This window comes from Lissotriton vulgaris, chromosome 1_1, assembly GCF_964263255.1.
Source record: "Lissotriton vulgaris chromosome 1_1, aLisVul1.2, whole genome shotgun sequence".
NCBI lineage: Eukaryota > Metazoa > Chordata > Amphibia > Caudata > Salamandridae > Lissotriton > Lissotriton vulgaris.
This window is the reverse complement of record NC_141685.1, coordinates 18255685-18276974: the sequence shown is the minus strand read 5'-3', so window position 1 is coordinate 18276974 and position 21290 is coordinate 18255685. Positions and strand designations below refer to the sequence as shown.

Here is a 21290-nt window from a genome sequence, read left to right as displayed (position 1 = left end):
GGACAGTTAGAAGTGCCAAGTGGGTGGAGCGGAGCTCTCTGCCAGGGGTGTAAGGTTTAATGGCAGAGCAGATGAACTCCGGAGCGGTGCCCATTTTGGCCTGAAAGGTGAGACAGCCAAGCTTGAACAAGGCTCGCTCTTTCACCGGCAACCAGTGCAGTGCCTGCAGTAAAGGGGTGGCCCGATGGAATTTAGGCAGGCCATGGATCAGGCGGGCAGCCTGATTCTGCACTAGTTGCAGACGGTGAATGGCGTAAGCAGGCGCGCCATTATAGGTGATGTTACCGTAGTCAAGGCGCGAGAGCACCATTGCCATCACTATAATCTTTAGGGCAGGGAGTAAAAAGAATCGGGAGATCTTCCTAATGGTTCTAAGGGGAAAAAAACAAGAGGAAACAACAGAACTGACCTGTGAGTGGACAGAAAGTGAGGGGTTAAGGAGGATTCCAAGAGTTTTGACTTTGGGAACAGGGAGTGGGGGGACACCAAGTGAGAGAGGCCAGTGAGACGGGGACCAGGGGCTGCAACCACCTCCGGTCAAGACTAATTCCGTCTTGTCCGGATTAAGTTTGAGGTGGTTGCAGTTCATCCAATCCTGAATGAACAACATGACAGATTGAACATTCTGGAAGGATGAGGGGGAATGAGAAAGGTTGAAAATTAGCTGGAGGTCATCGGCGTAATTGAACACCGTGACCTCGAGCTGCTGTAACATAAAAATGAGGGGAAAGATGTATAAATTAAACAAAAGAGGGGAAAGTGAGGAGCCTTGGGGGACCCCACACACAACCTTACGGGAGGCAGCAGTGAAACCAGCTAGATGGACCGCCTGAGCCCTGTCGCTCAGGAAGGACTCAAGCCAAGCGAAGGCTAGGCCCTCTATGCCCGCCGCCCTGACACGGGTGAGAAGGATGGAGTGGTCCACCGTGTCAAAAGCGGCGGACAGATCTAAAAGAATGAGGGCCTGCAGGAGGTTGATGTCAATGCCCTCGCGTAGGCTGTCCATCACTGAGATCACTACCTTCTCCGTGGAGTGGAGGGGGCGAAAGCCCGCCTGTCGGGAGGAGAGGCAGTGGTTGGTTTCCACGTAGGTGCTCAGGGTGGTGGTGACGTGAGTTTCTAATACCTTACCCAGGTAAGGTAGGAGGGAGATGGGACGGTAGTTCGAAGGGGATGAAGGGTCCGCACCAGCCTTTTTTAAAATAGGGATAACAGCCGCAAATTTATGGGGGGTGGGGACCACTCCATTGCTGAGTGAGTCATTCAGGAGTGTGAGGGGTGGACAGATCTAAAAGAATGAGGGCCTGCAGGAGGTTGATGTCAATGCCCTCGCGTAGGCTGTCCATCACCGAGATCACTACCTTCTCCGTGGAGTGGAGGGGGCGAAAGCCCGCCTGTCGGGAGGAGAGGCAGTGGTTGGTTTCCACGTAGGTGCTCAGGGTGGTGGTGACGTGAGTTTCTAATACCTTACCCAGGTAAGGTAGGAGGGAGATGGGATGGTAGTTCGAAGGGGATGAAGGGTCCGCACCAGCCTTTTTTAAAATAGGGATAACAGCCGCAAATTTATGGGGGGTGGGGACCACTCCATTGCTGAGTGAGTCATTCAGGAGTGTGAGGGGTGGAGATGGACATGCTAGGAAGATTTCTCTCAGGATATGAGCAGGGGCAAAGTCCAGGGGGGAACCTGACTTCACCCTGTGAAGCAGGGGGAGGAGCGTGGCTTTGGTCAGGGGGGGGGGTGGAGGTGAGTTTGGAGGTGGCGGCAGGGGGGGAGGGATTGGTGAATGTGGGGGATGGGAGAGGAATATTGGCCTTAATCTTTGTGACCTTCTCAACAAAAAAATCGTTGAGCGAGTCACAAAGAGGTTGGGAAGGGGGAATCGAGGCCGAAGCTCTGTTGGAAGAGGCGAGCTTGTGCACCGTGGCGAAAATTTCTTTGGATTGTGACTCCGCTGACAGTATTCTGTTGGAATAAAACATGGTCTTGGCATCGAGGATGCCTTGCTTGTATTCCTTGAGCACAGAGAGATAAGTGATTTTTTGGGCGGGACAGTATGCTCTTCTCCATGCTCGCTCTGCTCTGCGTGCGGCCAGCTTCTTCTCCTTGAGGTCAGGAGTGAACCAACGGTTGGCGGCGTGGAGTCGCTTAACCGTGATCCGCCTCAGGGGGGCAAAGTCGTCACCTGCTTGGGTCAGCCAGTTGTTAATGGTGGCCAGTTGGACGGGGGCGGCGAGGCCTGAAAGGTCAGGGCTGGAGTTGGCTAGAGAAGAGCAGAGAGATGGCATATCAGCTTTGCCCCATTTTCTGACCCAGGTGTTCTTTGGGAGTGGAGGCTTGATGGCTGGGGCTAAGGCAAGAGAAAAGGAAATTAAAAAATGATCAGACCAGGGGCAAGGGGAAATGGTGGGGGGAGTAGTGGGGATATTCAGGGTCCAGACCTGATCGAGCGAGTGGCCTTGAACATGAGTGGGACTGTGAATGTGGGGGGTAAAGTTAAGACTAAGCATAAGGTCGGTGAACTCTTTAGAGAGGGGGCTTTCGGCAGGGTCATTAGGCCAGAAGTTTAGGTCGCCTAAGACTAACACTGACGAGATGAATTCTTGTTCTTTTACTTGGTTTTTGTTTACCTTCTACTCACTCATCTCACCACGTACTCTAAATGTTTCTTTTTGCTCTGTCAGACCACCTTGTATAATTTGTTTCACTCATAACAATTGTTGCTTTCTTGTTTATAATCTTGCAAATGTAAAGCGCTCTGATACCCTCGGTGGAGCTAGTGCTATATAAAACCTTGAAAATAAACCTTTGGGACCTTATAAGTGATTAGCCAGAGCTATTGACTTTGGCAATGTTTTTAAGCTATGTTACCCAAGTAGACAGATATGCCTAAGTAGAAAAGAGAGCGTTTGATGTACCCAGCAGATGGACCGTGAAGTTTGAGAACTTAGTTTGGTGTTGGAGCAAATCCTGCAATGTCCATTTTTGACGTGTTGCACTGCTACTGCTGAAACAAGGCCCATGGAGGCACAAATGGGTGAGGTGTACTGGGGTCAAGGGTCCTTTGACCTCAGTGCCAAAGTTACTGTCGCTATAGGGTGTGCTACTTCGTAGGCCTGCCTGAATGACTGGAGGTGAACTTCAGTATGGATTGTGGTAACCTTTATGGTTAACCCACACCTGCCACTGAAAGGGTCCACCTCCTGGTGCCAAGACACCAGGGCTTCGAAGGTCCAGCTGGGCCTCCTAAGGTCTAGCATGGGAATATGCTCCCTCAGGAGAATGGTCTGGTGGTCTGGTAATGAAAGCTGAACCTGGTTCCCCAGTTCCAAATTCGGCATCTCTGGCCATAGAGCCAAACTCTCACCCCCACTGAACACCACACTGCCCCACTGAGAAAAACTTGCAGTGCCTTCAGCTACAACCCAATTATGCCCCGTAATAAACACCTGGATGCGACTCATTTCTTTCATTAAAAATAATGAAAGAGCGAGTCGGCCCTTGTGCTTCTAATTTTTCACATGCCGGTTGCGCAGACCTCTTTTAAGTGGGTGCATTGACCCGCTGAGCTGCCTCGCCTACCTGCAGGCCACGAGGTTATTATGGGTCATTAGAGCTGCAATGATGCATTGTTTTACACCACATCAGCCTCCTGCAGAGGCTCGCGCAGCGTACTGAGGGGTGTTGAACCGCTCCTCCTGTCAGGATGAGAAGGGGCTGTGTCATGCGCGCGCAGTTTATTTCCCAGATATCTCGCGCTCTCCAGTGATCGAATACAGACTGCGCAGCACACATTTTTTGAATTAGGGCCCGGTTGCCATGGAAACGCCGCGACAGCCACGCAGCCTCCAGGCCCAGGGCGGCCATTATGGGCCGGCCCGGGCAGGGTGACCAGGCGGGGGAGCGAGGCCTGGCTGTGGCACCGCCGCTAGGCTTAATGGGTAACTGCTTCGGAGATAGGCGTCTGCCGCAGAGTAGGAGCCGGCGACCCAGGGCAAAGGTGACTTCCCCCCCCCTTTTCAGCAGAAATGGTGACTGTAGTCTGGCTTGCTGACTGAAGCAGTTTATAACCGCTGATAGTATCTTAATGCGGAACACACGGCCTGGGGAGCAGAGGCTGGCGTTTCTGTAAGGAAATGTTGCGATTTCGGTAACATGGTGTCTATGATGTTCTAGCAGGGCTGGACCGTTCATTAATCCATCATCCCTTTCCCCTGGCCAACTTAAGAAAGATCTTGCTGTACGTTGACAGTGCTGCTAAATGAGCACCGAATAGGAAAACTTTAGCAAATAAAGTTAATTCGATGTAGTGAAATAATATTTCACTGGGCATATATGCCTGTAGGGATGTTATTTAGACCTTACGTTACAACACCCCCACTCAGTTCTGCTTATTTGTATAATGGGGTATTCAAATTATCTAACTGTACTTTCGTTGTCGACATCTTCACCCCACAAGGCAAAAACGTAAAGCTCACCATCGTCTCATAATAAAAAAGAATCAGATCCCTATTTATAAAATAAAATAAAAAAAACTAGCAATCTTTAAAGTTGACTGAGCTGTTGTTTGTGGCCCCCTTACATGCCACTTTTGGTTGTTGGTGTCCTCCAGAATGGCTATATGTCTTATCAGTTTCATGAATGTGCTGAGGTCTGTGTTTAGTTCATATACTTCCATATATTAAAGAGTTCTCATGTTTCTAAGACTCGCAAGCCTGCTTTGATAATAGGCATCCATTATTTAAAATCAAAGTAATGGCAGATTTTGAAGCCAGAGTCAGATGCCTTAAACACAAATTAACTTCCAGTTGAGCAGGGGTCATTTATTTTATGAAGAAAGAAGTGGAAAAGCGAAAGACAAGCATATTTAGTTTAAACAAATATTTTTTCTTCTAACCTGACACCTTTGGTTGGTTTGTATTCGTAGCCCAGATAAAACATGCCATTTTCTTTACACAGTCACACTGTTGAGCAGCTGCCTTTGATATGAGATAACAAATGCACAATATGCTAATCCGGTCCTGCCCTCTATTGACAAAGCAAAAAAAACTTGAAGACCACCCATATAGAGATGTCTTTTTGGCTCAGTCTGTCTGAGCACATGCTGTAGTTAGAGACACCTTCCAGCTCAGAAGAGTAGCATCTTGACTTCTGACACAGTGCTCTATTTGTACCTCATAGAAACAGTCTTGCATGTGATCCGTTAATGTGTGCTTTATGATTTTGGTTTTTTTAAACTCACCCTCCATGTGTGCCACTGTACTGTTTTTTTAAATATTTTTTTTACTTCTAATCCTTCATTTGTGTGTGTGGGGCACTGTGTGTGTGGGGCTGTGTGGGGGGCTCTGTGTGTGTGTGTGGGGGGGGGGCTCTGTGTGTGTGTGTTGGGGGGCTCTGTGTGTGTGGCTCTGTGTGTGTGTGGGGGGGGGCTCTGTGTGTCTGGCTCTGTGTGTGTGTGGGGGGCTCTGTGTGTGTGTGTGTTGGGGGGGCTCTGTGTGTGTGGGCTCTGTGTGTGTGGGGGGGGGCTCTGTGTGTGGAACAGCTGAAGGAAAAGAGAGGGTAAGAGCCATTTCTTGAAGTCACGCTTTCATTCAGCAAGTGAGGAAGAGCGAGATAGAGAGAGGGAAGAAGAGGAAGAAAGGAGGGGGCTGCTGACCACGGCAAAGCAGAAGAAGTGGACACTCTCCTGGTCAGAGTAGATGGCGGAAGTGCCTCTTTCTGGCCAGACACACCCAGGCGCGGCCTGTGCGTCGATGGGTGTGCGAGTCCAACCTCCCATGGTATAAAAAAAATCAGCAACAATGAGACTGTAAATTTCCCTCAAATGTGCAGGTGAAGTGTGGTGGCAAAGACTTCTCACAGTGCAGAATAAAGCAGTGCAGTGATAATGCATCTCTTCTAGTGCAGTAAACAACAGTGTAGTGTACACATTTTCACTGTGCATGCCCCCCTGTAGTGCAGTACAAAGCAGTCCATTGTGAACATAGTCCTCATAGTGTAGTAAAAGTAGTACAGTGTGCAAAGATTTCTCATAGTGTGGTAAAAAGCAGTGCATTGCACAGAGATTCCTTAAAGTGTGGTAAAAGCAGCGCCCTGTGCACAGATTACCTCTTTAATGTTATGTTATGCATTTTGTAAAGCGCAACAGCTGCCCTGGCAACGGGGCGTCCCGGCGCTAGAACCAACATAACAAACTGGGAAACGAAGCAGGAGGACATCTACGGGGGGGAAAAAGATGAGTTTTAATCGCTGTAAATATCCCTTACAGTGCCATGAAAAGCAATGCAATGTGCACATATTTCTTATAGTTTAGTAAAAACACGTAGAATGTGCACAGATTTCACATAGTATTGTAAAAAGCAATACAGTGGGCACACATTTCTAATACTGTAAAAGAAAAAGTTTTCTCATAATGCAGGAACAATTAGAGCCGGGTGAACAGATTTCTCATAGCATATTAAAACAGCAGTGCAGAATTCATGCATATTTGCTTTGTGAATGCTGCTTGTAGTGCAGTCCAGTGTGCAGAGATGTCTCTAGCAATCTTTAAAGTTGACTGAGCTGTTGTTTGTGGCCCCCTTACATGCCACTTTTGGTTGTTGGTGTCCTCCAGAATGGCTATATGTCTTATCAGTTTCATGAATGTGCTGAGGTCTGTGTTTAGTTCATATACTTCCATATATTAAAGAGTTCTCATGTTTCTAAGACTCGCAAGCCTGCTTTGATAATAGGCATCCATTATTTAAAATCAAAGTAATGGCAGATTTTGAAGCCAGAGTCAGATGCCTTAAACACAAATTAACTTCCAGTTGAGCAGGGGTCATTTATTTTATGAAGAAAGAAGTGGAAAAGCGAAAGACAAGCATATTTAGTTTAAACAAATATTTTTTCTTCTAACCTGACACCTTTGGTTGGTTTGTATTCGTAGCCCAGATAAAACATGCCATTTTCTTTACACAGTCACACTGTTGAGCAGCTGCCTTTGATATGAGATAACAAATGCACAATATGCTAATCCGGTCCTGCCCTCTATTGACAAAGCAAAAAAAACTTGAAGACCACCCATATAGAGATGTCTTTTTGGCTCAGTCTGTCTGAGCACATGCTGTAGTTAGAGACACCTTCCAGCTCAGAAGAGTAGCATCTTGACTTCTGACACAGTGCTCTATTTGTACCTCATAGAAACAGTCTTGCATGTGATCCGTTAATGTGTGCTTTATGATTTTGGTTTTTTTAAACTCACCCTCCATGTGTGCCACTGTACTGTTTTTTTAAATATTTTTTTTACTTCTAATCCTTCATTTGTGTGTGTGGGGCACTGTGTGTGTGGGGCTGTGTGGGGGGCTCTGTGTGTGTGTGTGGGGGGGGGGGGGGGCTCTGTGTGTGTGTGTTGGGGGGCTCTGTGTGTGTGGCTCTGTGTGTGTGTGGGGGGGGCTCTGTGTGTCTGGCTCTGTGTGTGTGTGGGGGGCTCTGTGTGTGTGTGTGTTGGGGGGGCTCTGTGTGTGTGGGCTCTGTGTGTGTGGGGGGGGGCTCTGTGTGTGGAACAGCTGAAGGAAAAGAGAGGGTAAGAGCCATTTCTTGAAGTCACGCTTTCATTCAGCAAGTGAGGAAGAGCGAGATAGAGAGAGGGAAGAAGAGGAAGAAAGGAGGGGGCTGCTGACCACGGCAAAGCAGAAGAAGTGGACACTCTCCTGGTCAGAGTAGATGGCGGAAGTGCCTCTTTCTGGCCAGACACACCCAGGCGCGGCCTGTGCGTCGATGGGTGTGCGAGTCCAACCTCCCATGGTATAAAAAAAATCAGCAACAATGAGACTGTAAATTTCCCTCAAATGTGCAGGTGAAGTGTGGTGGCAAAGACTTCTCACAGTGCAGAATAAAGCAGTGCAGTGATAATGCATCTCTTCTAGTGCAGTAAACAACAGTGTAGTGTACACATTTTCACTGTGCATGCCCCCCTGTAGTGCAGTACAAAGCAGTCCATTGTGAACATAGTCCTCATAGTGTAGTAAAAGTAGTACAGTGTGCAAAGATTTCTCATAGTGTGGTAAAAAGCAGTGCATTGCACAGAGATTCCTTAAAGTGTGGTAAAAGCAGCGCCCTGTGCACAGATTACCTCTTTAATGTTATGTTATGCATTTTGTAAAGCGCAACAGCTGCCCTGGCAACGGGGCGTCCCGGCGCTAGAACCAACATAACAAACTGGGAAACGAAGCAGGAGGACATCTACGGGGGGGAAAAAGATGAGTTTTAATCGCTGTAAATATCCCTTACAGTGCCATGAAAAGCAATGCAATGTGCACATATTTCTTATAGTTTAGTAAAAACACGTAGAATGTGCACAGATTTCACATAGTATTGTAAAAAGCAATACAGTGGGCACACATTTCTAATACTGTAAAAGAAAAAGTTTTCTCATAATGCAGGAACAATTAGAGCCGGGTGAACAGATTTCTCATAGCATATTAAAACAGCAGTGCAGAATTCATGCATATTTGCTTTGTGAATGCTGCTTGTAGTGCAGTCCAGTGTGCAGAGATGTCTCAGAGTGTAGTAATACGTAGTACAGTTCACATAGATTTCTCATCCAGTATTGAAAGTCATGCAGTGTGCACACATTTAAAGATTAAGCGTTAAATACCTTTGTGTGCAGTGAAATGCAAAGTAACACGCAGGATTCCCCAGAGAGCAGTAAAAAGAAGGACAGTATGCACAGATGTTTTATATAGTAGGCTCTCTCCTCCTGGAGGGGGGGGGCAGGTTTGGAGTCTGAGGGGGGGGCAGGTTTGGGGTCTAAGGGGGGGCAGGTTTGGGGTCTGAGGGGGGGCAGGTTTGGAGTCTGAGGGGGTGCAGGTTTGGGGTCTGAGGGGGGGCTGAAGCTAGCTGCACAGACACTGGGGGGGAGGGTCCTTTCGCCTCTGCAGTCAGCCGAACACAGAAAGAAGCCGGAAGGTATCAGCACGTGCTGCTTGTGCTGACTCTGTAGCCCTTGACCCGGAAAACGAGTTTCACCTTGATCGGCCCGTACACGAGAATTGACCGGAAGTGAAGTCGGGATCCGCTGCTGCTGACTCTGCCGTTGATGACCCTGAGTCCTTCTTCTCCCAATGAACGTCGCCCAGCTCGGTCAAACATGGCACATGCGCAGACTGGCGAGACACCGGAAGTGGCTGGACACAGCTCTTCCGCACATGCGCAGACTGCCTAGACACCGGAAATGGCTGGACACCGCTCCTCCGCACATGCGCAGACAGCCAAAATATCGGAAACTGTTGGACACGGCTCCTCCGCACATGCGCAGACAGCCAAACACCGGAAGTGGCTGGACACCCCTCCTCCGCACATGCGCAGACGGCCAACACACCGGAAGCGGTTGGAGACGGCCCCTACGCACATACGCAGACTGTCCTGGTCGCCGGACGATAAAACCGAGTATTTTCACTTAAATGAGCATAAAACACTCAAAAGGTAAATAGACTTTCTCGCCAGAAATCCACACCCTGCAATTTACGTGAGAGACACAAACTCAAGACGATGTGGCGTAGCGGGCAGAGCTGCCGTCTGTGGGTCGAGTCCCGGCGTCGGCTCAAACCTGTGACCCTGGGCGAATCACTCCCTCGCCCGGGGCTGGAACGAGTGAAGGTGACCGGGCCTCATGGAAAGCGCCCCCCCCCCCCCCGCCCAGGAAACGAGGCAGAGCCCCCCCCCCCCCAAGGCAGAGCCCCCCCTTCAATCCCCCCCACCCACCGAGGCAGAGCTCGGATCCAAACAGAAAGAAACAAAGCTCCAACCTAGAGTTTAACACATCTATGATTCATACAAAACAGAGGAGGAGGAGGAGGGCCCAGAACCCAAGGGAGAGAGAAGAATCCCAGAGGAAAGCAGGGCCCTGCCTACTGAACGGCGACTCACTCACTCCCTGACACTCACTCCCTGCACTGACACTCACTCCCTGCACTGACACTCCCTGCACTGACACTCACTCCCTGCACTGACACTCACTCCCTGCACTGACACTCACTGCACTGACACTCACTCCCTGCACTGTCACTCACTCCCTTCACTGTCACTCACTCCCTGCACTGTCACTCACTCCCTGCACTGACACTCACTCCCTGCACTGACACTCACTCCCTGCACTGACACTCCCTGCACTGACACTCACTCCCTGCACTCCTGCACTGACACTCACTCCCTGCACTGACACTCCCTGCACTGACACTCACTCCCTGCACTGTCACTCCCTTCCTGCACTGTCACTCACTCCCTGCACTGACACTCACTCCCTGCACTGACACTCACTCCCTGCACTGACACTCACTGCACTGACACTCACTCCCTGCACTGTCACTCACTCCCTTCACTGTCACTCACTCCCTGCACTGTCACTCACTCCCTGCACTGACACTCACTCCCTGCACTGACACTCCCTGCACTGACACTCACTCCCTGCACTGTCACTCCCTGCCTGCACTGTCACTCACTCCCTGCACTGACACTCACTCCCTGCACTGACACTCCCTGCACTGACACTCCCTGCACTGTCACTCCCTTCCTGCACTCACACTCACTCCCTGCACTGTCACTCACTCCCACCCTGCACTGACACTCACTCCCTACACTGACACTCACTCCCTGCACTGACACTCACCACCTGCACTGACACTCAGAGCTTCCTGCTGCATTAAGACCCTCTCTTTAGACCATACTTTGGGTACTGAGCTGTTAGGATTATCATTACAGACTCATTCTGGTAGTAACATCACCATGGTAGTGTGCTATCGCCCACCTGGGTCTTTTTGCTCTCAGCAGCAACAGGCACTTCTAACTACCCTCACTAACATCGCTTTCTCCCATCATACGCTCCTCATTCTTCGCGATTTCAATCTCTGGTATAACGGGCCCCTTGACTCGGGTCTTAAGAATTTAGTTCAAGCCTGTGACAGTTTTGGCCTCTCGCAACTGTCACTGAAGCCACCCATACTGCTGGTCATCTCTTAGATTTGATCTTTGCTGCCCAGGACTTGGTGGCGATGGGGGAAACCCTAGCTATGGACTGGACTGACCGCTCTCTCGTTACATTTTTTATACATACGAGCAGTGGACCTCATAAAACCCCTCTGTCGTCTAGACAATCCAAGTGCCGAGATTGGAGGGCTCTCACTCGCAGGCACCTTACCGGTGAGGTGTTCCAATCGGTGAAGCTCTTCAGTGAGAATCTGAGCAGTGATGAAAATTACTCCACTCTCTGCGCTAGAATCACCACGGTCCTTGATGACTTTGTACCATTAAAAACACGTAGCTGTAGGGACAAAGCCTCTGCCCCCTGGTATAATGACGAACTAGAAAACTTAAAGCTAGGATGTAAACAGGGTGAGAGAAGGTGGAGACGTGATTATAGAAACACTTCGAAAGAGCTTTGGAAGACCAAGGTCTCTACCTATAAGAATATGATAAAAAAAAATCCAAGGCTGAATACTACTCCTCGCTAATATGCAACACTACCAACAATTCCAGGAGTATCTTTAACATTCTAAACAGCGTCACTAATCCGGAGTGCGCCATGAATGCAATTGTCCCGTCCCAAGATATTTGTGACAATCTCGCTACATTCTTTAGGGAAAAAATCAAGCTTATCCTTAAAGACCTGCACAGGTCTCCGGAGTGTATCCCTCCACCTGTCCAGCGCTCTGTCTCTCCGGCCAAACGACCGACCGATCTCGTCTCGGAGCCTAGTGGACTGCTACAGGCGTTCCCTCCATTTACTTATGAAGCCTTCACTGAGGTAGCTAGAGGGATCGTTTCCGGCTCTCCTCTTGATCCGGTGCCCCCCAAGATCTGGAAGGAATTTGAGGACAAATTATTCGGTCCCCTACAACAAATGGGAAAGGTGATAGCACACGCGCTATGCTGCTGTGATCTTAAGCGCGCAGCGCTGTTTACTATTTTAAAATTACCGCTTATTGTATCTTGGTTCGTTTAATTTTGTTTCCCCTGATTTTAATAATATTACCGCTGTGCCCACACACTTGCACTGTAATTATGCCCTCACCGCGTTTAGAGCGGAGTCTGTTGCTTTCTTTGCTGCCTGCTCGCTGGCGCCTGGTCGCCATCTTGGGGGTGGTTACTGCTGAACGCGCCACTTGCCTGAGCGCTCTAGCGCTTTTCAGGAGTCCAGGTGAGCCTATACTTAAGGCGAGCATTTCATTTGCTCGGCCTTGGGAAAGGTGATAGCACACGCACTATGCTGCTGTGATCTTAAGCGCGTAGCGCTGTTTACTATTTTAAAATTACCGCTTATTGTATCTTGGTTAGTTTAATTTTGTTTCCCCTGATTTTAATAATATTACCGCTGTGCCCTCACACTTGCACTGTAATTGTGCCCTCACCGCGTTTAGAGCGGAGTCTGTTGCTTTCTTTGCTGCCTGGTCGCCATCTTGGGGGTGGTTACTGCTGAACGCGCCACTTGCCTGAGCGCTCTAGCGCTTTTCAGGAGTCCAGGTGAGCCTATACTTAAGGCGAGCATTTCATTTGCTCGGCCTTGGGAAAGGTGATAGCACACGCTCTATGCTGCTGTGATCTTAAGCGCGCAGCGCTGTTTACTATTTTAAAATTACCGCTTATTGTATCTTGGTTCGTTTAATTTTGTTTCCCCTGATTTTAATAATATTACCGCTGTGCCCACACACTTGCACTGTAATTGTGCCCTCACCGCGTTTAGAGCGGAGTCTGTTGCTTTCTTTGCTGCCTGCTCGCTGGCGCCTGGTCGCCATCTTGGGGGTGGTTACTGCTGAACGCGCCACTTGCCTGAGCGCTCTAGCGCTTTTCAGGAGTCCAGGTGAGCCTATACTTAAAGCTCACTCTACCCGCGCAGCGGTGACGCGCAGCGGTAGCGCCTGACTCGTGCCTGAGTCAAGCCAGAGTCTGCTCGTCTGCGCTCGTCCGCGCAAGGGAGACGCAGGACGCGGCAGGACACTTTCGTGCTGCAATCATGATCTATCAATACTCTAGTCAGGCTCTTCACCTGATTAGACGATGTCTGCCCTCCTTTTCGTATTCGGCTCAGCATCCCCTGTGTGGCCCTCATACTTGCACTTGCGGTTGGTAGGAACTATCGGCACCGACGATGGCCCCTAGCCAGGTACTGCTGCATTGTAAGAAGGTTCCTTCACCCCTTAGTGCCGTTAAACTTTGTCACCATAATGTCAGATCCCTGTCGAAACATCATCGAGATATTTATGAACTTATCTCCTTAGAAGGTCCTGATATCTTATTCATGACGGAGACCTGGCTGGGTGATGAGGATTCGGCCATTATTAATCTGGCCCTCCCTCCGGGCTATGCATTCCATACATTAAATCGCATGGGGAGAGGCGGAGGCATTGCTGTGGCTTTTAAAACTTGCTTCACCTGCACCTGGAAGCCTATGGACTTGGTTGGCGCAGAGTGAGCCCATTTTTCCATCAGCATTAGTCGGCATCAAACTTTATCAGGTCTTTTGATCTACCGCCCTCCGGGGAGTGATAGTGCCTTCAGGAAAGCCCTTCCTGAGCTGGTAAGCTCTCTCTCTCTGCTCTCCTCTAACATCACCATCATCGGCGATCTTAATATACACTTTGATGCCATGGAGATACCAGTGGTTAGAGGTCTGCTGGACGACCTTGAAGCAGTACAGCTACTCCAACTGGTCCGTCATCCGACCCACGAGGGAGGTCATATCCTCGACCCAGTCTTTACAAATCTTCAATTGGTCGAGGTCTCACCCCCTAGACCCATGGGATGGAGTGATCATCACCTCATTGAGCTCTCTGTCACTATGGTGACACAATCCATTGGGAAGCCTGATAAAACATCTTTCAGGCGGCCTTGGAAAAAGCTCAAATTGGAGGATTTCCATCGTCTCCTGCTCACCACACCTCTGGCTCACTCGGATGACGTTGCAACCAGGTATACCAACTTTTGCGCCTGGATTGTTAAAGTCCTTGACGTATTAATCCCAGCCAGCTGGAGTAGGAATCGACATTCTCAGCCTAATCCCTGGTACACGGAGGCACTCAGGTGTATTAAAGCTACCTGCCGACAAGCCGAAAGAGCATGGAGGAAGAACTATGATAAAGACTTGAAAGTATGCTACCTGGCCAAGGTAAAGACATATCACAGAGCTGTCTGCCGGGCCCGAGCTGATTACTATGCACAGGAGTTCCAGGCGAGCTCTAACCCGTCCAAACTGGTTTTTAAAGTCTTGAAGGAGCTCACAGCGAACAGACTTCCTATTACGGAGATCTGTTCCCTTGCCCACTGTGAGTCGTTAGCCAGCTTCTTTGTGGAAAAAGTAAATGCCATCTACCGCTCTTTTCCCAAGGCTGACCCTGACAGTACGACCTTGACATTGCGTACTTCTCAGTGCTTGGCCTCCTTCCCTATACCATCGGAGCAGAAGTTTAATCTAGCAGCCAAGGTCAAGTCTGGCTCACCAGATGACCCTCTGAGACCTGCCCAGTTTATGGACTCGGCGTCCTTTTGCCTTCCTCCTATCCGCCATCTGGTGGAGCAATCCCTTACCATCGGTTCAGTTCCTCCTAGTTGGAAGGCTGCCTGCGTCATGCTCATCATAAAGAAGCCTGGATTGGATCCGTCGAAGCCGGAGAGTTATCGACCTATCTCCCTTCTTCCCTGGGTGGCAAAGATTACAGAGGCCCATGTTAATAGCATCTTAACAAACCATCTGGAATCTGCACATCTACTAGATCCTACACAGAATGGTTTTAGATCTGGACACAGTACAGAGACGGCACTTTTATTCATGGTCGAACATCTCCGCTCTGTACTAGATGCAGGTCAAACGGCGGCACTGGTCCTCTTGGACCTCAGTGCCGCCTTTGACACTGTATCTCACACCATTCTTGTTCGAAGGCTTGGTGAGGCTGGTATCTCAGGCAGGGCGTTGGATTGGTTTCAATCGTTCCTTTCGGAACAATCCTTTCAGGTTGTAGTGCCACCGTTCAGATCCAAGTCCCATGCCATCACTCAAGGAGTCCCGCAGGGCTCGGCGTTGAGCCCCACTCTCTTCAACCTCTACGTTCAACCTTTGGCAGAGGTTGCGAAGAGTTGGGGTCTTACTATGGTATCTTACGCCGATGATACCCAGCTGGCGGTGGCTCTTAACGGGGACTCTGACCAACTGGCGTCGAGCTTTGCGGACGGTTTGAGGGCTGTTGCTAGATGGCTTATGTCCAACTGCCTACAACTCAACGCCCTCAAAACTGAGGTGATGGTGCTGGGGAAACATCCTGATCGGTGGGGTGCTAGCTGGTGGCCTAAGGAGCTGGGACCTCCCCCCAAACCGGTCTCCGAACTCAAAAACCTTGGCGTCTGGCTGGATTCCAAACTAACCTTCTCGTTCCACACTAAGAAGGTCGCATCCACATGCTTCGGCATTCTGCGTGGTTTAAGGCCTATCCTCAAATTTTTTGATGCCCCCACACGCCAGATGGTGGTCCAAGCCAGCGTACTATCGAGGCTCGACTACGCGAGCTCTCTGCTCTTGGGCGCCAACCAGGCGGAAGTCCTGCGACTTCAACGGGTGCAGAACGCGGCAGCTAGAGCCCTGGTGGGCCTGCCATGCTTCTGCTCAGCCCGTAGCACAATCTTCGATCTGCACTGGCTGCCAGTAATCAGGCGCATAGAGTTCAAGGCCCTCTGCTTTGCCTTCAAAATTCTTAAATCTGACACCCCTATCATCCTTCAGCACCTTTTGTCTTTGTACACCCCTTCGCGTAGTCTTCGTTCTGCTGGCCAAAATTTGGCACTTGTCCCCTGATTTCAGAGATGTAGACTGGGTGGCCGATCGTTTACGGTCTTGGCCTCTAAATTATTGAACGCACTTCCTGCCTACATCCGCACTCTTGATGACCTTTTTGCTTTTAGGAAAGCTGTTAAAACTCATTTCTTTCCTCTGCCTTACTAATCACTCCCTACTTTTTCTGTGTTATTAGTTATGTTACCTTCTCCAGTTACAGCGCCGGGACGCCCCTTAGCTGGGGCAGCTGTGCGCTTAAAAATCCAAATAACATAACATAACATAACAAATCTGCAACCAATCCTTGGCTACTGGCACTGTCCCAACCTATTGGAAACGGACGCTAGTCTCTCCTCTGTTAAAGAAGCCCTCTTTGGACCCTGACTGCTCTAAGAACTATCGGCCAATCTCCTTGCTGCCTTTCCCCGCTAAGATAGTTGAGCGTTTGGTGAGTAACTCCCTCTCCAACCATCTCGAACGCCATCTATTACTGGATGGAGACCAATTTGGTTTTCGGCCTGCTCACGGGATCGAAACAGCCCTCATCACCGCTATGGACGAGCTTCAAATGCGTGCAGACAGAAGACAGGCAGCATTCCTGATCCTGCTCGACATGTCTGCCACCTTTGATACGGTGAACCATAAGATCCTAATGCAGCGGCTATGGGAGGCAGGAGCGAGAGACAATGCGCTGCTCTGGTTCCATTCTTTTTTGAAGGATAGGCAGCAGGCAGTCTCTATGCCACCGTTTCAGTCAGCCTTCTCCCTGGTATCACATGGAGTCCCTCAGGGCTCTGCTATCAGCCCCATTCTTTTTTAATATTTATCTTAGAACTCTGATCTCTCTTATCAAAAGCTTTGGCATCAAAACTGTGAACTACGCCGACGACACGCAGATAATCCTCTCCCTGGAAGGTGAGGATTCATCTTCCTTACAGATTTTACATAATTGTCTGAGTGAAACGTCTAGGTGGCTGAACGACAATTCCCTTCAGCTTAATGCTGGAAAGACGGAGGTGCTCTTTACTGCCGGCACCAGGATTCCTCTACCTTTTCCATCTAATTTCTGGCCCCCGGAAACCAGGACTTCGGTACGGCCAGTGGAATCTGTTCGGAATCTAGGGGTCATGTTGGACCAGAGACTTAGCATGGACACACATGTGCAAAAAACATCTGCCTGTTGCTTTGCCATCCTCCGTTCTCTAAGGAAAGTCCTGCCCCTCCTACCTACTTGCGCCCGTGCGCAAGTGGTTAGATGCACCATCCTTAGCAGGCTGGACTATTGTAACTCCCTCCTGCTTGGGTCCCCTGAGTTCCTGTTGGATCGGCTCCAGAGGGTCCAATCAGTGGCTGCTAAATTGGCCCTGTGGCTTCTGAGAAGCCCTCACGGAGCAACCGCACTGGCAAAGTTGCATTGGCTTCCTATAAGGCAGAGGATCCATTTTAAGGCCCTCTGTATAGTGTTCAGGGCTCTCCATGGAGTTGGCCCAGCTACTCTGCAATCTAAATTTGCCTGGTATTCCCCTATTAGACAGCTTCGATCCTCCGACGCCAAACTGGTAGTTGTTCCCAGATTCAGGAAGGTGAGAGCTGGTGGAAGAACCTTTGAAGTGACTGCCGCCAGACTATGGAACACTCTGCCCATCGAGATTAGGCATATTGGTGAACTCCTCCCGTTTAGAAGGAGGATAAAAACCTGGCTATTCCCCTGCTAGTCCGCCTCCTCTGGTTTCTTTTATCTCTTAGCGCCAGGATGCCTGCAATGGTGATAGCTGCGCTTTATAAATGCTTAAAATAATAAATAAATAATAAATAACTCACTCCCTGCACTGACACTCACTGCCTGCACTGACACTCACTCCCTGCACTGACACTCACTCCCTGAAATGTGGTAGATTCGGAGCATACGGTTCACTGACATCTGAGCCAACAGTGATTGAGCAGAGTCTCTCCAGCAAAGCAAAATTGCACAGGAGAGGTGAAGAAAGTTTAGGAGTAAGCCTCCAACAACTATAGCACAGAGATCGGGAGGAGCAGGGGAAACACAAGGTTTGGCTGGGGTAAGAAGTGTGGGACAGGGACATCACAGCAAGAGGTGAGGTGCATGGGCAGACATGGCAGTGTCACGCGCAGTAAGGTCATAGACAGCAGGGTTGGAGTTTTCATGATCAGAGGTTGTAGAGACTGGAGGAAAACAGGGTTGAGACACAATGCCACTCTCTCACTCCTCTCCTTTACTGCCAGTCACTCACTTTTGGCACTTCACACACTCTCTTCCTGCACTTTCACTCCCCTCTCCTGCACTGTCACTGTCTTCCTACACAGTCGACCTCTCCCTTCCTACCCTGTCGCTCTCTCCCTCTCTGCACTTTCACTCCCCCTTCCTGCACCGTCTCTCACTGCCTTTGTGTGCTGTTAACACTGGACTGAGACGAGACCCCTACAATCTTTTGAACACCCTGATAAGGCATGAGTCTTCAGTGATCACAGATTTAACCTCTTTATGTGCAGGCATGAAGGGAAAATAGCTGCAGCACAAATGATGGATGGAATGCTGAATGAATCAAACATTCACCCCCAGTCAAGAGATCAGGGTTAAATCCATCATTCTTTTGCTCACCATGCCACCCCATTTTGAACCCAGCCATATGCAAATCACCTTGACCCTGTGCCTCATGGGAACAGTGCAGCCTGAAATGCGGATAGATCCGGAGGTGAATAAACTCTTATCCTCCCTTGAACTGATGGGACTAACTCAAAGAGTAGAAGGTGCTACACACATAGCCGGTCACCAACTGGATCTGGTCTTTTCTAATATTGACCAGCTTAAGTGTAAGGTACCGAAACCCTTCCCTCGGACGGATCATTTTTTGATTGAGATTAGTTTGCAGCAACTAGATCAATATTCAGCCAACCGCTCTGTCTTATCAAGCTTTAAGCAGGGTAGGAAATGGCATAAGCTCACAGTAGAATCCTTTGCTGAGGTCCGCTCCCCGGGTCCCATCACACACATCGAAGAGGTGGGCGCTAAATTGGAGGTTTATAATTCCGCCTTGGAAACAGCACTGGATGCGATTATTCCTACACAGAAACAGAGTGGTATGACTAGGCGGGCATCTGCCCCTTGGTATACGATGGAATTAAAAAAAGAAAGAGCTAGCTGCAGAGGCCTGGAAAGAAGGTGGCGCTTCAATAAGACAAATGAAAACAAAGTACCTTATAGACAGGCTCCAGCCAAATACCACCTGAACTTAAAAGGGGCTAGGTGGCAGTTTATAACTACTCGGATTGAAAGCGCCAGTAACTCAAAGCATTGTTTGGGATAGTACAGGAGTTTGTATCCCCTAAAGTGTGCAGTCAAGCCCCGGTGGTGTCACAGGAATTATGTGACTCACTAGCACACTTCTTTCATAATAAAATCTCAAAAATGTATGAGAACTTTCCACCATCAGCACTACACAATGTAAGAGTACCTAATATGGTAGAGAAGCTGGATGGAACTGTGGCAAGCTCTTTGAGCAGTTTTGCAGTAATTACGACAGAGGATGTCATGAAAGGCTTGGCTACGGCCAAGTCTGGGTCACCTTTGGATCCCTGTCCTCCAAGGATAATGACACTTCTAGCAACCAGTTGTGTTCAATCGATCACAGACATCTTTAATTGGTCAATACTTATTGGTTCTATTCCACCAATATGGAAGGAGGCTTTTGTGCGCCCTATTTTGAAAAAGCCTGCGGCGGGCCCCTCTATACTTGGATTTCCCTTTTACCACTCTTGAGTAAAATCCTGGAAGGGATTATTAATCGACAACTCAGTACTTACCTTGAGGAAAACCAGCTCCTGGATCCTTCGCAATCAGGATTCCAGACAGAGTTTAGTACGGAGATCGCGATTCTGGCAGTGACAGACTCGCTGAGACTAACTGTCGATGCAGGGAGTTCAGCAATCCTAATCCTACTCGATCTCTCCGTGGCCTTCGATACCATCTCGCATTCTAGGCTGGCGGAGAGATTCGTTGCCTCAGGTAAAAATGGGGTGGCACTTAAATGGCTAAATGACTTCCTGTCAGGGAGATTCCAAACAGTGATGTTGGGTCCTTACACATCCAAAAGAAGTTATCTGGGCAGAGGCGTCCGCAGGGCTCCTGTCTGAGCCCTACCCTTTTTAACATGTACATGGCCCCATTGGCCAGGATTGTGGAGCAACTGGGTTTTGCAATCGTCTATTATGCAGACGATACACAGCTTATCTTTAACATTGGATCAAACCCCGCTCTTGATAAAGCTCCTTTTGCCGTAGGTATGCTTACCATCGCGGACTGGATGACAGCAAACTGTCTCCAGTTAGACCCGGATAAAACTGAACTGATGTTGCTGGGAAAAGCAACAGATGTCAGGTCAGATGATTGGTGGCCACAGGAGCTAGGATCCGCGCCATCGCCCAAAGGATCAGTAAAAAGTTTGGGGTTAAAGCTTGATCGATCCCTGAACATGAAAGACCAAGTCTCCACAACGACAAGCTCATGCTACTATGCCCTCCGACTTGTGAGGAAAATATTACCCTACATTCCCATCCCCTATCGGAGAACTCTAGTACAAGCAATGGTCACCAGTCGTTTAGATTATGGTAATGCTCTACTGGCGGAAGTCGGAGAGACACTTCTGGCCAAACTTCAGGTGGCGCAGAATACTGCAGCAAGAATGATCCTTAACCAACCGACAGGCTCATCTTCAGCTCCGCTTTTGAAGGAGTTGCATTGGTTGACAGTAAAAAAAAGATCATTTTTAAGATCTGTTGCCTAACGTACAAGGCAGTTAACGAAACAGGCCCTTTGTATTTATGGAATAAATTACGCAAATACATTCCAAGTAGGAACCTTAGATCAAGGGCTCACGATCTGCTTCAGATTCCTCGTATCCGGCTGGTCCGGACGGGAGGCAGAGCCTTTTCGTTCTTGGCACCGAAGTACTGGAATCAACTCCCGCTGAAACTACGGAAAACTGCAAGCTACAATGTTTTTCTGGACAGCGCCGCTATGCCCCAGGGTGATGTGAGCGCTCTATAAACTATTAAACTAAACTGAACTAAACAATCCAGGTCCCTCCCTGGACTTAGAACAATCATCCTGGGATCAGTTTCGGAGTAACGCCCCTTATCAGCCAGGCTAGCTTGAGTCCAGTGGCACAGCGAGCAAGAGACCCACGTCTGGGCATACCCATCCCACTTAGGGTGAAAAGTGCTGCAGCAACAAATCATGGATGGAATGCTGAATGAATCAAACATTCCCCCCCAGTCAAGAGATCTGGGTTAAATCCATTGTTGCTTTGCTCACTTCACCACCCCAGTTTGGACCCAGCCATATGCAAATCAGTCTTGAGCCTGTGCCTCGTGGGAACAGTCCAGCCCGAACTGCAAAGCCAGGTCCTCCCTGGACCGGAAACAAGCATCCTAGGGCCGATTTCAGGGTAATACAATCAGCAAGGAGCTGTCTAAACT

The 21290-nt window shown here is 49.3% G+C and overlaps 1 protein-coding gene across 2 annotated transcripts in view; it reads right to left on the bottom strand.

The window, feature by feature from the left end:
• Positions 1-21290, bottom strand: part of LOC147736989 (uncharacterized) — a 412373-nt gene that overhangs the window by 249928 nt on the left and 141155 nt on the right. The window contains exon 1 of one of the 2 annotated variants that reach the window (XM_086955863.1): positions 8637-8949. The exons of the other annotated variant lie outside the window; for it this stretch is intronic. The gene's annotated coding sequence lies outside the window, so the exon portion shown is untranslated. Of the gene's footprint in view, positions 1-8636; positions 8950-21290 lie in introns of those variants that run through there. 2 annotated transcript variants of the gene reach the window in all.